This window comes from Triticum aestivum, chromosome 3B (genome assembly GCF_018294505.1).
Source record: "Triticum aestivum cultivar Chinese Spring chromosome 3B, IWGSC CS RefSeq v2.1, whole genome shotgun sequence".
Classification (NCBI taxonomy): domain Eukaryota; kingdom Viridiplantae; phylum Streptophyta; class Magnoliopsida; order Poales; family Poaceae; genus Triticum; species Triticum aestivum.
This window is the reverse complement of record NC_057801.1, coordinates 206,447,343-206,465,703: the sequence shown is the minus strand read 5'-3', so window position 1 is coordinate 206,465,703 and position 18,361 is coordinate 206,447,343.

The following is an 18,361-nucleotide window of genomic DNA, read 5'->3' as shown; positions in this document are numbered from 1 at the left end:
CTTGTCAAATACAGAGCAAGGTATACAATAGGTCTGGTACATAGCATAGCATACTTTATAGAACCAATGACTGAGGCATAGGGAATGACTTTTCATTCTCTTTCTATTTTCTGATGTGGTCGGGATTTGAGTCTTACTCAATTTCATACCTTTGCAACACAGGCAAGAACTCTTTCTTTGACTGTTCCATTTTGAACTACTTCAAAATCTTGTCAAGGTATGTACTCATTGAAAATCTTATCAAGCGTCTTGATCTATTTCAATAGATCTTGATGCTCAATATGTAAGTAGCTTTACTGAGGTCTTTCTTCGAAAAACTCCTTTCAAATACTCCTTTATGCTTTACAGAATAATTCTACATTACTTCCGATCAACAATATGTCATTCACATATACTTATCAGAAATGTTGTAGTGCTCCCACTCACTTTCTTGTAAATACAGGATTCACCGCAAGTTTGTATAAAACTATATGCTTTGATCAACTTATCAAAGCGTATATTCCAACTCCGAGATGCTTGCACTAGTCCATAGATGCACATTTTGTTAACACCTTTAGGATCGACAAAACCTGTTGGTTGCATCACATACAACTCTTCTTTAATAACTCCATTAAGGAATGCAGTTTTGTTTATCCATTTGCCAGATTTCATAAAATCCGGCAATTGCTAACATGATTCGGACAGACTTAGCATCGATACGAGAGAGAAAATCTCATCGTATTCAACCCCTTGAACTTGTTGAAAACATTTTGCAACAAGTCGAGCTTAGTGGATAGTAACACTACTATCAGTGTCCGTCTTCCTCTTGAAGATCCATTTATTTAACATGGCTTGCTGATCATCGAGCAAGTCAATCAAAGTCCATACTTTGTTCTCATACATGGATCATATCTCAGATTTTATGGCCTCAAGCCATTTCGCGGAATCTGGGGTCATCATCGCTTCCTCATAGTTCGTAGGTTCATCATGGTCTAGTAACATGACTTTCAGAACAGTATTACCGTACTACTCTGGTGCGGACTGTACTTTGGAAGACCTACGAGGTTTTGTAGTAACTTGATCTAAAGTTTCATGATCATCATCATTAGCTTCTTCACTAATTGGTGTAGGAATCACTGGAACTAATTTCCGTGATGAACTACTTTCCAATTCAGGAGAAGGTACAAATTACCTTATCAAGCTCTACTTTCCTCCCACTCACTTCTTTCGAGAGAAACTCCTTCTCTAGAAAGGATCCATTTTTAGCAACGAATATCTTGCCTTTGGATCTGTGATAGAAGGTGTACCCAACTATTTCCTTTGGGTATTCTATGAACACGCACTTCTCCGATTTGGGTTCGAGCTTATCAGGATGAAACTTTTTCACATAAGCATCGCAGCCCCAAACTTTAAGAAACGATAACTTGGGTTTCTTGCTAAACCACAGTTCATATGTTGTCGTCTCAACGGATTTAGATAGTGCCCTTTTAATGTGAATGCAGCTGTCTCTAATGCATAACCCCAAAACAATATTGGTAAATCAGTAAGAGACATCATAGATCGCACCATATCCAATAAAGTGCGGTTACGACGTTCGGACACACCATAACATTGTGGTGTTCCAGGTGGCGTGAGCTGTGAAACTATTCCACACTGTTTTAATTGAAGACCAAACTCGTAACTCAAATATTCGTTTCCGCGATCAGATCACAGAAATTTTATTTTCTTGTTACGATGATTTTTCCACTTCACTCTGAAATTCTTTGAACCTTTCAACTATTTCAGACTTATGTTTCATCAAGTAGATATACCCATATCTGCTTCAAATCATCTGTGAAGGTCAGAAAATAATGGTACTTGCCATGAGCTTTAACACTCATTGGACCGTATACATCAGTATGTATTATTTCCAATAAGTCAGTTGCTCACTCCATTGTTCCGGAGAACGGAGTCTTTAGTCATCTTGCCCATGAGGCATGGTTCGCAAGCATCAAGTGATTCATAATCAAGTGATTTCAAAATTCCATCAGCATGGAGTTTCTTCATGCGCTTTACACCAATATGACCTAAACGGCAGTGCCACAAATAAGTTGCACTATCATTATTAACTTTGCATCTTTTGGCTTCAATATTATGAATGTGTATATCACACGATCGAGATCCAACAAACCACTTTCATTGGGTGTATGACCATAGAAGGTTTTATTCATGAAAACAGAACAACAATTATTCTCTAACTTACATGAATAACCGTATTGCAATAAACATGATCAAATCATATTCATGCTCAACGCAAACACCAAATAACACTTATTTAGGTTTAACACTAATCCCGAAAGTATAGGGAGTGTGCGATGATGATCATATCAATCTTGGAACTATTTCCAACACACATCGTCACTTCACCCTTAACTAGTCTCTGTTTATTTTGCAACTCCCATTTCGAGTTACTAATCTTAGCAACTGAACTAGTATCAAATACTGAGGGGTTGCTATAAACACTAGTAACGTACACATCAATAACATGTATATCAAATATACTTATGTTCACTTTGCCATCCTTCTTATCCGCCAATCACTTGGGATAGTACCTCTTCCAGTGACCAGTCTCTTTGCAGTAGAAGCACTTAGTCTCAGGCTTAGGACCAGACTTGGGTTTCTTCACTTGAGCAGCAACTTGCTTGCCGTTCTTCTTGAAGTTCCCCTTCTTTTCCCTTTGCCTTTTTCTTGAAACTAGTGATCTTGTTAACCATCAACACTTGATGCTCTTTTCTTGATTTCTACCTTCGCCGATCTCAACATCGCGAAGAGCTCAGGAATAACTTTCGTCATCCCTTGCATATTATAGTTCATCAAAAGTTCTAGTAATTTAGTGATGGTGACTAGAGAATTCTGTCAATCACTATCTTATCTGGAAGATTAACTCCCACTTGATTAAGGCGATTGAAGTACCCAGACAATCTGAGCACATGCTCACTAGTTGAGCGATTCTCCTCCATCTTTTAGCTATAGAACTTGTTGAAGACTTCATATCTCTCAACTCGGGTATTTGCTTGAAATATTCACTTCAACTCCTGGAACATCTTATATGGTCCATGACGTTCAAAAACGTCTTTGAAGTCCCGATTCTAAGCCGTTAAGCATGGTGCACTAAACTATCAAGTAGTCATCATATTGAGCTAGCTAAACGTTCATAACGTCTGCATCTGCTCCTGCAATAGGTCTATCACCTAGCGGTGCATCAGGGACATAATTCTTCTGTGCAGCAATGAGGATAAACCTCATGTCACGGATCTAATCCGCATCATTCCTACTAACATATTTCAACACAGTTTTCTCTAGGAACATATCAAAATAAACATATGAAAGCAACAACGCGAGCTATTGATCTACAACATAATTTGCAAAATACTACTAGGACTAAGTTCATGATAAATTAAAGTTCAATTAATCATATTACTTAAGAACTCCCACTTTGATAGACATCCCTCTAATCCTCTAAGTGATCACGTGATCCAAATCAACTAAACCATGTCCGATCATCACGTGAGATGGAGTAGTTTCAATGGTGAACATCACTATGTTGATCATATCTACTATACGATTCATGCTCGACCTTTCGGTCTCCGTGTTCCGAGGCCATATCTGTATATGCTAGGCTCGTCAAGTTTAACCTGAGTATTCCGCGTGTGCAACTGTTTTGCACCCGTTGTATTTGAACGTAGAGCCTATCACACCCGATCATCACGTGGTGTCTCAGCACGAAGAACTTTCGCAACGGTGCATACTTAGGGAGAACACTTCTTGATAATTAGTGAGAGATCATCTTAAAATGCTACCGTCAAACAAAACATAATAAGATGTATAACAGATAAACATCATATGTAATCAAAATATGTGACATGATATGGCCATGATCATCTTGCGCCTTTGATCTCCATCTCCAAAGTACTGTCATGATCTCTATCGTCACCGGCAAGACACCATGATCTTCATCATCTTGATCTATATCAATGTGTCATCACATGGTCGTCTCACCAACTATTGCTCTTGCAACTATTGCTATCGCATAGCGATAAAGTAAAGCAATTATTTGGCACTTGCATCTTATGCAACAAAGAGACAACCATAGAGCTTCTGCCAGTCGCCGATAACTTCAACAAAACATGATCGTCTCATACAACAACTTATATCTCATCACGTTTTGACCATATCACATCACAACATGCGCTGCAAAAACAAGTTAGACGTCCTCTACTTTGTTGTTGCAAGTTTTACGTGGCTGCTACGGGCTTAAGCAAGAACCAATCTCACCTACGCATCAAAACCACAACGATAGTTTGTCAAATAGACTCCGTTTTAACCTTCGCAAGGACCGGGCATAGCCACACTCGGTTCAACTAAAGTTGGAGAAACTGACACCCGCCAGCCACCTGTGTGCAAAGCACGTCTGTAGAACCAGTCTCGCGTAAGCGTACGCGTAATGTCGGTCCGGGCCGCTTCATCCAACAATACCGCCGAACCAAAGTATGACATGCTGGTAGGCAGTATGACTTATATCATCCACAACTCACTTGTGTTCTACTCGTGCATATAACATCAAACCATAAAAACCTTGGCTCGGATGCCACTATTGGGGAACGTAGTAATTTCAAAAAAATTCCTACGCACACGCAAGATCATGGTGATGATATAGCAACGAGAGGGGAGAGTGTTCGTCCACATACCCTCGTAGACCGTAAGCGGAAGCGTTAGCACAACGCGGTTGATGTAGTCGTACGTCTTCATGATCCGAGCGATCCAAGCACCGAACGTACGGGGCCTCCGAGTTCAGCACACGTTCAGCTCGATGACGATCACCGGCCCTCCGATCCAGCAAAGGCTCCGGAGATGAGTTCTGTCAGCACGACGGCATGGTGACGATGATGATGTTCTACCGGCGCAGGGCTTCGCCTAAACTCTGCGACGATACGACCGAGGTGGAATATGGTGGAAGGGGGCACCGCACACGGCTAAGGAACGATCCGTAGATCAACTTGTGTCTCCATGGGGTGCCCCCTACCCCCGTATATAAAGGAGTGGAGGAGGGGAGGGCCGGCCCTCTTCTATGGCGCGCCCTAGGGGAGTCCTACTCCCACCGGGAGTAGGATTCCCCCTTTCCTAGTCCAACTAGGAGTCCTTCCATGTATTAGGAGTAGGAGACAAGGAAGGGGAAGAGAGAAGGGAAGGAAGGAGGGGGTGCGGCCCCTCCCCCTAGTCCAATTCGGACTAGGCCATGGGAGGGCGCGCGGCCTGCCCTAGGCAGCCCCTCTCTCTTTCCCGCAGGGCCCAATAAGGCCCAATACTTCTCCCCGGCGAATTCCCGTAACTCTCCGGTACTCCGAAAAATACCTGAATCACTCAGAACCTTTTCGAACTCCGAATATAGTCGTCCAATATATCGATCTTTACATCTCGACCATTTCGAGACTCCTCGTCATGTCCCCGATCTCATCCGGGACTCCGAACTCCTTCGGTACATCAAAACTCATAAACTCATAATATAACTGTCATCGAAACCTTAAGCGTGCGGACCCTACGGGTTCGAGAACTATGTAGACATGACCTAGAACTATTCTCGGTCAATAACCAATAGCGGGACCTGGATGCCCATATTGGCTCCTACATATTCTACGAAGATCTTTATCGGTCAAACCGCATAACAACATACGTTGTTCCCTTTGTCATCGGTATGTTACTTGCCCGAGATTCGATCATCGGTATCCAATACCTATTTCAATCTCGTCACCGGCAAGTCTCTTTACCCGTTCTGTAATGCATCATTCCGTAACCAACTTATTGGTCACATTGCTTGCAAGGCTTATAATGATGTGCATTATCGAGAGGGCCCAGAGATACCTCTCCGACAATCGGAGTGACAAAACCTAATCTCAAAATACGCCAACTCAACATGTACCTTCGGAGACACCTGTAGTACTCCTTTATAATCACCCAGTTATGTTGTGACGTTTGGTAGTACCCAAAGTGTTCCTCCGGTAAACGGGAGTTGCATAATCTCATAGTTACAGGAACATGTATAAGTCATGAAGAAAGCAATAGCAACATACTAAACGATCAAGTGCTAAGCTAACGGAATGGGTCAAGTCAATCACATCATTCTCCTAATGATGTGATCCCGTTAATCAAATGACAACTCTTTTGTCCATGGCTAGGAAACATAACCATCCCTGATAAACGAGCTAGTCAAGTAGAGGCATACTAGTGACACTATGTTTGTCTATGTATTCACACATGTATTATGTTTCTGGTTAATACAATTCTAGCATGAATAATAAACATTTATCATGAAATAAGGAAATAAATAATAACTTTATTATTGCCTCTAGGGCATATTTCCTTCAGCAAGCACTCCCCCCCCCCCACCCTCCTAAGTATGATTATCTCTTTCTAGCCATCAAGAACACACGTATTGTCTCCTTCCATCCATACGTCTATCTCGATATCTCTCGGGGCATCTTCTATCGCGCACACACCTTGTCACTCGATCTCCCACCCATGTAGTCCCATCACAATCTCAAGGGGATCTCTCTATGACAAACATACACTCTGTCCTCCCCATGTCTGCATTTTCTCCGTACGTCTCTCTTGACCTCTCTCCCTTGTTTGTCAGACCCCTCTTGGCCACGTGCTAGGGGTCTTGCTCTCTCGGTTCCAAACAACCACACACTATCTCCTCACCTTTCCTCCGTTGTCGAAGATGCATGTGTGATATGTTTGCATAAGACACACACGCTTTTTCTCTTCTTTTATCATGTGTTGTCCATGTCTCTTTCACACACGCACACACACTTTTTTCACTCTCTCTCTCTCTCTCTCTCTCTCTAGTTAGGGACTCTGTCACGTCCATAAGCATATGGATGTTTTGAAAAGTCAAACCTCAGAAAAGTTTGACCAGGTATATGTGGAGAAAAACATTTACATCTGGAATGATCATTAGATCATCACAACATGTACTTACTTCATGCTATCATTTATCTTTGGAATTGTAGATATAGGTAATTTCTTTATAAACTTGGTCAAAGTTTCAAAAGTTTGACTTAAAAAAAATGTTGGAACTACATTATCGAACGAAGGGAGTAGCTCTTTCTCTCTCCCTCTCTCTGCTATCTCTCATGGGCCTCCCCTCTCACTCGAACTCTCTATACCGACGGATTATATGCTCACTGTGTCAGCGTATAGCTCTGTATATTGTTTAGTTGACCGGTCAACCAATCCACATGCTGCCTTGTCAGCTCGTTGTATCTTCGTGTGCTGGCCCATGTGGCAGTGGGTGAAAATAAGTAAACTAGAGGCCCATCTGACACGCGGTGAAGTAAACAAAGTTGAAACCACTCAAGGTAGCACCCCGCATGCTAGTAAAATTTTTTTTGAAAGTCGCACGCTAGTAAATTGATTGCGCATTGAGGACACACTTCTTGCGTGTGAAGGACGCACTCACGCACAATTCACCACTGTGCGGCGGCATGCACAGAAGGACGCACTCGCGCACACCCAGCACACAACACACACCAGCACACGTGTACACCGGTGTCCCCGCCGGTTGAGATGGACGGTGAGGCAGCCAACAAGCGGAGGCGGCTCGAGCCAAAACTGCATCCGGCGAGCCTGGACTTCATCAGCAGCCTCCCCGACGACATGCTGCTCGTCATCATCGGCCTCCTCCCCACCAAATCTGCTGTGCAGACTGCCCTGCTCTCCTGGCGGTGGCGCCTCCTCTAGCACTGCGTCCCCCTCAACCTCACCGTCGACAGTTGCCTCTGTGACGGGTATTGCAAACGCATGGCCGCAGTCTCCAAGATCCTTTCATCACACCCTGGACCAGCTAGACGCCTTGACATCCGCATGTTTAGTACCAACTGCAAGGTCTAACCCAAGTTCGACGAGTGGTTCTTATCCCCCGCCCTAGATCAGCTCGAGGAGCTCAGCTTTGAAGCTGGATGATGTCGCTCTCTGCCGCCGTCCATGCTCCGCCTCACGCCAACGCTGGGCCGCGCAAGCTTCAGCTCCTGCTATCTTCCCTAGATTAATGTCGCGCCCGCCCTTCTTCTCCCTCAACTCAAGCAGCTCGACCTCTTCGACGTTGTCATCTCGAAGAAGGCTATGGAGCACCTGCTCCGCAGCTGTACTGCGCTCGAGTACCTTCATGTTGAGCAGATCCACGGGTTCATTAGCCTCCACATCGCCTCGACGAATCTCCGATGGATTTATGTGTCTTGCTGGCCCCGCAACAAGACATCAATTGGGAAGAGATCACTCCAGTTGTTCCACGTTATGGTCATTGAGAATGCGCCTTTCCTTGAGAGATTGCTTGTATCGGATCTAGAAGGTCCAACAAAAATCAGGGTCATTGACAGCATTGGTGTACTCGTCTGCCAAATTCTCCGAACTCTTTATTGGATCCGTAATCGTTCAGGTACAGCACTCATCTTCTTCTCCATCTTCTTGAAATTCACATTTTTTAATTTCTTCTTGATGTATTTACGACCGTCTTCCGGAAAATGATTCCCACAAGCTTGACCCAGTCCATGCGCACAGTGAAGATCTTAGCACTAAAATCTATCGGCCCCAATCTGGATCAAGTTGTTGGATTCCCTACATGCTTTCCGTGCACGGAGAAGCTACTCATCAAGGTGAAACTCCTTTCCTATAAGTAAACGGTAATCATAACATAGCTCAATTTTTTCATAATTTTCCCAAATTACGATGCCAAGTGTAGTGTTAAAAACTGCATCTACGCACTGCACCGAAAGAAATGTTTTTAGTATTTTTTCTCACGTGATCACCTGCATCGTTTTTATGCTCTACTACTATAGTAGCCTATGCTAGTCATAGTGGAAAGTAACTTAGACTACTCCAGTAACTCTATGGTTACCCTAAGAGCAAGTACTACCTCCGTCCTGGTTTACTCTTCCAATTTTGTAGTATCAAAATTTGACCATAGATTTAACTGACAAAATGTTAATGCATGTCACTAAGAACTATATCGTTGGATTCATATTTGAACATAATTTCAAATAGTGTAATTTTTAGTGACATGCATTGGCATTTTCGTAGGTAAATCTATGGTCAAAATTTTATAGTAAATACGAGGTAGTATTCCCTCCGTCCCAAAATTCTTGTCTTATATTTGTTTAGATACGGATGTATCTAACACTAAAATGTAACTAGATACATCCGTATTTAGACAAATTTAAGACAAGAATTTTGGGACGGAGGGAGTACAAAAGTGGGCTATGTAGGCCAAAACATGTGCCAAATTCACTTGTGATGCATTTGGCATCGATGCCCCTCCATTGCTCACCTGGTGCCCCAATCTGGATCATCTACTTTGCTCCGGGGCCAAATTAACTCACTCAATGAAAAAACACTGCGTGGGAGAGAGAGAGGATTGACGCAATAAAAAACACTTGTTTGGGAGAGTGAGAGGCTGGTGTAGTTGGTTTGATTGATTTGTTTATACATGTGGGTCTGTGTGCACAGCGGTGCCAACTCTCTCACATCGCGAGAGCGGTGCCAAATCTTTTGATTTGACATCGATGCGTATTATGTGGCATACTTTTGCGAAATATGGCATCGGCCACATAGTGGAAGGCAAAAAATGCCCAAGCTCTTCACGTGCTCCTAGTTAAATGATAGGAAACAGAAAGAGAGAGAGAGAGAGAGAGAAAGAGAGAGAGAGAGAGAGAGAGTGAAAAAATATCACTAGCCAGCCAACCCTATCGTATGAGCGAATGATATTGGTGCCTCTTGATGACACGACAATCTTGTACAGCCAGCTGCTCTAATATGTTCTCTTCTTTTGCAGATAAAAAAAGACCTGAAAGTGAAAAATGTGTTGCACTATAACAATCTCATCGAATTCCTTGATCTCCATCTTACAGAAATTGATTTGATCGACTACCGAGGCAGCACATCTGAGATTAAATTGGCCAGGTTCTTTGTTCTGGAGGCAAGTGTGCTCAAGGTAATGAGGTTTGGCCTTCTCTGGCGCAACAATGAATGGCGTGCTGATCACCGCAAGCGTCTAAGCCTAAATGACAAAGTCTCCGCAGAAGCTGAATTTGTTTTTGAAACATCAAGTGGCCAGAGACTCGAAAACTTATTTGCCCATTAGTGACTTGTCAGGGCGGTGGATTTTAGTTTGTACGATAATGCTACATCCACCTAAAGTAATGAAAGTTCTTACGTAAACTTCCTAGTAATTCCCCCTTTGTAGGTGCAGCATTACTCCTAACATTTGTAATATCAGTTTGAAACTTGTAATGTTGCCATGTCCTACTCCTGCGTTTTCAAAATCCTGCGAATCAAATAGGTCCTGAGTTGGTGATGATGTTGTGCCTCCCATCTTTCACCAATAGCCGTCGGATCTAGATGTGACGCATACAAACCAAGCTTCTCCATTTTTGCAAAAAGTTGCCCGCACTTGTTCCCTATTTACAAACAAATCCTTGTCTCTCACAATCAGCCTTATCTCCTCCCCACCACATCTAGAAGGTCATGGAAAAATCTGGCGCGATGGCCGCTGCCGGCGTCGTCCACCCCCAATCTTGGTGTTCCGTGCAATGCACGGGCATCTACGCACAGGAAATTATGTCGAACAGGGCTAGTTGTAAGCAGGCTAGCTCTACAGCCATGATGATAGTGACTGCAGATGGTGAGGCTGACTATGGTATGCCGAACACGGCACCTATACTCAGGTGTCATCTCTGGCGCAGGGTCTTGTCACTTCACTGTGAGGAGCAGCACGTAATAATTTGACCAACGGGTAGTACAGTGTTAGTACTCCTACTACTACATTGGTAGTACTACTACTAGTACTAGTAGCACCACCGTCTGGATTTAGGAGTACTACCACGTCCATCTGGATTTTAGTATTTGACTAGCAATATCTAGTAATGCATGTCACAAAAAATGTACTACTCCCTCTGTAAATAAATACATGGTGTTTTATTCCTATCGGCGAGAGAACTTAATGTCTTTTTGCTAACTAGAGTACTAATAGGATTACATGCAATGAACTAAACACTACATGTCATGTTTGGTAGTTATGTCACGAAATAAGAAACAAGGAGGGAGTAAATGCATCGTGCCTAAGTGTTTTGGGATTATTTGGTTTTCGTAAGGTGACTTACACAACATTTTTGTTTACATGCATTAACATTTTATTAGTTAAATCAAAGCTCAAAACTTGGTGCAAAATGCAAAGGGGACCAATAAACCAGTAAACATCAAACTTCTCTTGTTTGGCCCCAACTAGAGGTCCGGTGAGATGACTATACTGCATCGGCACGGAGGGGGACACAGCTTCATTGACTTACGGAACTGCCTTTGGGTGAATGACACGTGGGCCCAAGGGGTGGCTGGCCCACCTATCATACAGCCAAAGGCAGGTGCAGTAGAGGGCCGAGGAGTAGTACAAAATCCTACGCACCTACGCATGCTAACCAAGGGCAAGAGTGATCACTCGAATCGCAAGATCAGTTGACTAGAAGCTAAGCTAGACCCATGGAGGCGATGAGCACGAGCATCAGCCGGCTGTGCCAGATGGTCCACGACGCCGGCCTGCAGCCCGGCACCGAGGAACATCTCCTGGTAGTATTGCTTGAGGCCGCCAGGGCGAAGGGCCGCTTGGACGATAGCTTCGTCTCCTTGTTCGATGAGGTCCTCGTCGGTTTCCTCGACAAGTTAACCATCGTCAAGAAGCTCACGGACGACTTTGATGTACGCCTCCAGCCAACGCACCCAGGCTCTGCGATGCCCGCCACCCTCAACGGCCACTATGGTGACAACCTCTTCGACTGATGGCCCTGCGACTGCTTGTCGTCGCGCCGGAGAATGTCTACCTCGAGGTCGTGCTCGTCGTGTAGCACCTGGCGTAGCAAGACACCATCGACATAATCACCCACGTCTACGCGCAAATCGTCCACAAGGACTACTACATGCAAGAGGAGGGCGATAGGACGCTGGCCTTCTTGGACCGCAGGGCAACCTTGGACGGCATTGTTCAGAAGCACGTTGAGCTCGCCGCCAACGCCGCTGCTCCTCACACGTCGGTTGGTGACCCGGCGCACTAGGGCGTGAGGATGTCGTTGATGGATCCATATGTATTTTTATCTTTCCGTCAAATCCATGTAGTAGTTTATGATACTACTAGTAATTATCTTACCTTTCGCATCAACTTCATAATTTTCGTACGTACTCCATGCATGAACGGCGCCAGAACCAAACTTCTCATTACTCTAGGCAAAATTGTTATTTTCTATCTATCGGTCGCGCCATGGAGCAGAACCAAATTTTACAAGTTACGAGTTCAAAAGGAAAAGCCTGTCGTGTTCGCGTCGCACCCCCACACGGTTGGTCCGGCACGCTGCTCAAGCGGGAATGCGTGCGGTGTTGCAATTTTCACTTACAAGTGGGACCGCAGTTGAGCAAACCGACTATCGGCAAACCCCCACCCCGCCCACCGCGCGATGGCTGAGAAAACAGGAGGGAGAAGAGATGGTTGTAGCATGGACTCCAAGAAAATTGGTGTCGGATGGGACTCGTGTGGGTGGCGTGTGCCGTACTGCTAGACGTGAATGCTAGTTATGTCCCATGCCACCCCACTATATCGAGCCTATGTCGAGGTACGTAGAACGAATTTACTGCAGTCCGTGCTCAGCCCTCCTCTATCTCTCTTCTCAGCCAGCCAGCGGACGCGCGGAGCGCATCGTCTGTTTGCTCACATGCGGTCCCACATGTTAGTGAAAACGCAAGAGGACCCACTGAACCTGCACATCTTTCACCTCGGCGTGCTGGTGATGAAAAACAAATCCAATAAAGATCTTCGGTGGCTGCTTTTGGAGTTACTCAAGAGTAGTAAGATTCTATTTACAGTTTAACCCAATATGCACATCTCGTGGCTTCAACTACCACCCTATTTTCTTTCATGACACGACCTGGATGCTGGATGTCCCACGTGTCGGCAAAAGAAGGAAGAACCCGACCAAATCTTCGGTTGTGCTCTCGGATTAGACTAGTTGTGCTAACTTAAAAAATTTAATGTGTACTCCCTCCGTTTCAAAATACTTGACTTCCATTTGTCCAAAAATGGATGTACCTATATACTAAAACATGTCTAGATACATATATATTTTGACAAATAGAAGGCATGTATTGTGCAACAGAGGGAGTAGAATGGATGCAAGTTTTTGTATTGGGAAGAAGAGTACATCCATATATTGATAGAGCGTTGGAGTTGGCCTTACAAGTGGGACCGCAGTTGAGGAAACCGACTATCGACAAACCCCCACCTCGCCCGTCGCGTGATGGCTGAAGTTAGAGAAACGAGGAGGTTGAAGAGATTGCTCTAGCACGGACTCTAAGAAATAATATGGTGTCAGATGGATGTCGTGGTGGTGGCGTGTGCCGTACTCCTGAACATGAATGCTTGTTCTGGCCCATGTCACCCTACTACTCCTACTACTTACTATATACTACTAGTATCGAGGATTCGAGGTGCTGGTTACGTATAGCGAACACATATTAACATATGGCTATAGTAAAACCACCCGCCCGACGCGCGAAGCATGTGAAGCTAGTACAAATAGTGTACTATTATTGTTGATTGGCCTCATCCGATAACCTGTTGCAATGCACGTACAATTATGTATTCGGAAAATATATTTTTGCCTCGTTGCACCACTCACTCAGAGAAGTGACTCGAAAGCCATTCATAAATTTAATAAGTTTATCACAGGCATATCATTTTATTACATACAATAGGTCATCAACCCACATCGACAACGAGGATACATTATAAATACTAAGGTTTTCACCACACAACAAATAACAAGCAATGAAATGAACTTCAACTCAACCATTCCTCAGCGTTGGAAACGCTTGCTTTGAACCACAAGTGATTCTTTGGGACAGGCCATCCATTGTCGATCTGGACACCAACGCAGGACTAATCATCCAGGCTGAAGCGGCCTACTATATTAGTACCAGGGTAGGGAACCACCCAAATGTCCGAGGTATAGACACAGTTGCTTCTCATAAATGGTAGTAACGTTGTGTCAACAACAATTGGGTCACCTTTCACCAACATTGGATAGTTTTGTCCAAGGAAGAGCAAGTTTTCTCCAAGACTATCAATTCTGTACCAGGGAGAAAGAGTTGGCGCTAGCACACTAGTATCCATCCCGAATACCATGCAACGGGTATTGGAATAGGTCCGGAGAGTGCGACCATGGGAGACTACACCTGCTTCCTTAGTAGTAACATCATTAGTGGGCTGTATACACACAAGAAGAGGTGATCCATCGGAATTAGTTGCCAGGCGCCACAAAGTATATGGGCGTTGCTCGTCCTCATGCTCGTGATCATCACCATCGTCATCTCCCCCTTGGTTATAAAAATTTTCAAGTATAGGTGGTGGAATGTTCACAGGACCTTGGAAATACAAGAAGAAGGTTAATTAGTAAAGGGAAACTTGCTAACCCGCATGCATGTGGATGAAACAATTATAATTACGGTGGAAGACAAACATACTGAAATCATAAGGATTCCATGCAAAAATAGTGCCACGAGTGGTGGCAGCAAACACAAGGCCCTCGTATTGAATTGCATCACAGTACTCATCCGTGTATAGAGACTAATTTTTGAGCAATATCCATCCAGTCAAACCACGAAGGACGGTAACAAGCTTGTCGAAGATAGCAACAACTTCATAGTTGTTGTAATTCCAAGAGCGGTTGGGAACTCGACAAATTGCTATCTTCCGTAGAAGGCAGTCACCATGAGCATATTTGAACGTGCGTACAATACCGGTGTGCTCAACCTCTAGGCAGTATGCTGAGATTTTTGGAAGTGGAACCCGGTCATGAGTGTACACATTCACAAGTTCCCACTCGTAGTTGGACCCAATGTAAACAACACAATCTCCATTTGCGCCCGCCCAAGCCTTACCCTCAAGCGATGGCATCTTAACATCATACGTATCATTATCAAGCGGCATCAACTTGCACAGGGCGAGGCCTCCGTCGTCCCGGCGCCAGTCATCAGGGTCACGGCGAAGAAGATAGGGGAGATCAAACCGCTCCTTGACTCTTGGGTTCCTTGTAACAATGTTATTAGTTGAGTCGAGAATGGGCTTGAACGAAACTGCCATGCTAGCCGAGGTGATGACGTCGCACCGATCAATGAGTTCCTCCACCATGTCATCTTTCAGATCGGGGCAAGAATAACGGGGTCGTTTCCAGCCTGTTCCCTCCATGGAGAAGACGATCGAACAATGGCAGAAGAAAGGGTGAAGTGCTAAAGGAAAATGGAGGAGGGAGAGGAAGAGCTTGCGACATCAGTTCCTGATGTGAACTGGGGTCCGATCTTTCGATGAGAGGGAGATAACTACGATTTTGGGTGGGACTTGACCCTCACGATCCGGCTACCAACCGTACAGGGAGAACCGTACACGACTGATATCCTCGGCAATCGCTGAACCAACTCCACGGCGTTATCGACCGAGCCAACGGCGCGATCGACCTATCCACAAAGGATTTTTCCTGCAAGCAAATCGAAGAACATGCAAGAAAATAATAGCCAAGCAATCTGAAATTACGGATATGCTAGATGAATAGATCTCACAAATTGGGGTTTCGATAGATGTCTTGACGGTCGCACTAGCCGCTACGAGCGAAGACAAATAAAAGTAGCAATAGCTAAACTTCTCTAAACAAAACCCGAGTCTAAACCCTAAAGTAGGCTAACTATTTATTAAGGAACGGTCGTCGCTTCTGTTGATCTCGAGCAACCGACATGGAAGAATCAGCCACGACCGGGCCATACGGAGGCCAAACTCCCGTGATGGCCCAAAGTTATTAGCGCACCAAAAGAAAAATCCTTGGCCACCACGTTGATTTGATTGATCCATGTAGTCAAAACCGAATTATGCCTTGGTCTTGTTGCATGTAGCATGCATGATGCGTCCGTTGGCCCTTTAGAAGCGACACATGCAACAGATGATACTGCCGTTGGTTTTAACGTACAATAATCTTCATCTTCTAATTCTCTGATCCCTTTCTCCTAAGTACAAGTAAATTGAAACGTGAGTGTAATGTCATATTCTCCTCACTTAAATTATATATACAAAGGAGCGATAGTACCTGGCCATTTATTTCTCTCGTATACATTCTAGTCATAGGTCCAGGTGCAATTGTGTCAGCTATGTTCACATCATCCTCCCTTTATTGAAAACAAAGTCGTCCTCGGCTTTCACCTATCTGGAACACATCAGAGAGAAAAGCAAAAATAGATGCAACATATATATGTTGTTCCGAAGGCGTTAGCTCATGAGGATGTGATAAAATTGTAAGTATTTTCTTAGGAAGATCATGAAAAGTTTTATCCCACACAGAGTCCATGTATGAATTATGGGGACGCAAATGAACTATTTGAGCATGTGATATGTCTAGATCAGATGTTGAGACACTCAATGGAAATTTTTCAGAATTGAAAGCAAGCATACTATGCATTGTACGGTCTGTTGATTTAGCTTTCTCATCATTTATTATTTCATTAGGTGTCATAGGAAGCAAGTTAATGGTTTTTCCTTCAAACACGAGAGTATATGAATTTGTTCTACCATGATGGGTAACACTATTATCATATTGCCATGGTCGACCTAACAATAAAGAACAAGCTTGCATAGGTACAACATCACAGTCAACAAAATCATGATATGAACCAAGTGTAAAATGTACTCTCACACGACGTGTTACCTTTAACTTACCACAGTCGTTGAACCATTGGATGTAATATGGATGTGGGTGTCTTGTAGTGGTGAGGCCAAGCTTCTCTACCATCTCAATACTCGCCAAATTATTGCAGCTTCCACCATCAATGATCACAAGAACGGAATGCCCTTTGACAACAAACTTGGTTTGAAAAATATTAGGGCGTTGTGGCATCTCAGTATGCCCCACCTGGGCACTAAGTACTCGCATGGTTACAAGACATGGGTACTGATCGGCCATCTCAGCATTAATATGTATCTCCTCTGTGTCATGCTCCTTAATGTCACCTGCATTATTAGTGGCAAGCATAGCGCGTGTATCTTCATCCAAATCACTAGCAGAGGAGTACACACCGTCTTCCCGCACAATGAATGTTCGTTTATTTGGGCAGTCCTTCATCAAGTGCCCGCCACCCTTACATATATGACACTTCATGTCCCTTGTGCGTCCAGACGAGGTGGTGGGTGCTAGAGATATTGCTTTCGAAGCCTCAGATGATTGTGGAGCTGATTTTGAACTTGATGGGTGTGCACCATTGTGCAACATAGGTGGTGTTGCCTCGGTAATGGACGGAACAGTAGGAGTGGGTGTCCATGATGTGCGACGACCTGCGGAAAAATTACCTCGTCCCTTGTTGTGTCGTCCCTGTACTTCCCTTTCAGCTTTGCAAGCAAAATGAAACAAACGAGTAATAGAATTGTACTCCTTATAGTCCAAGATATCCTGAATATCATGATTCAAACCACCTAAAAATATTGCCATCATAGCATCTTCGGTTTCAACTAATCCACATTGTACTAAGCCAATCTGCAATTCTTGATAATAATCCTCTACAGAACTACTACCTTGTTTTAAACATTGCAATTCATTTAGTTTATCACGAGCATAATATGAAGGAACATAACATTGTCGCATAGCTCGTTTTAAAGCATCCCAAGTAGCAGGTATATTATTCGCATTAATACGACAATATTCACTCCACCACATAGAAGCAAAGTTTGTAAATTCACTAGTGGCTGCCCTAACTCTTTGGTTCTCAGGAATATCATGACATGAAAATTTTTGTTCAACTAAAAGTTCCCAATCAAAATAAACATCTGGATTATATTTACCATTGAAAGCAGGCATAGTAAATTTAATTTTAGCACTAGAGTGGTCGTAATCTCAAACATCATACCTGTGTGGACCTCGTGCCATGCCTTGACGGTTGAAACGCAGTTGTCGATGAGCACGGTCATTGTGGTGGTTGACCATTTGGTCATCCTCGGTGTCACCAGAATAATCCTCGTAGTTGTCCCCATGTCGCTCGTGGACGCGAGGAGGAATTTGTGGGTGCTGGTTTATGGTGGCAGCATCGGTGGCAGTAGAGGGGTGCTGTGGATGACCCATGGGCACATGTCGAGCTCGCGAAGTAGCGGCAACACCCGTGGAATTGTGAGAAACATCGTTATTGTTGACGGGGGGTGTAGTCCGCAGCTCGTCCAAACGTAACAAGATTTCCTGTAGTTGTGTGTTGGCAACACCTTGTGCATCCTCAATGGCCTTGAGCC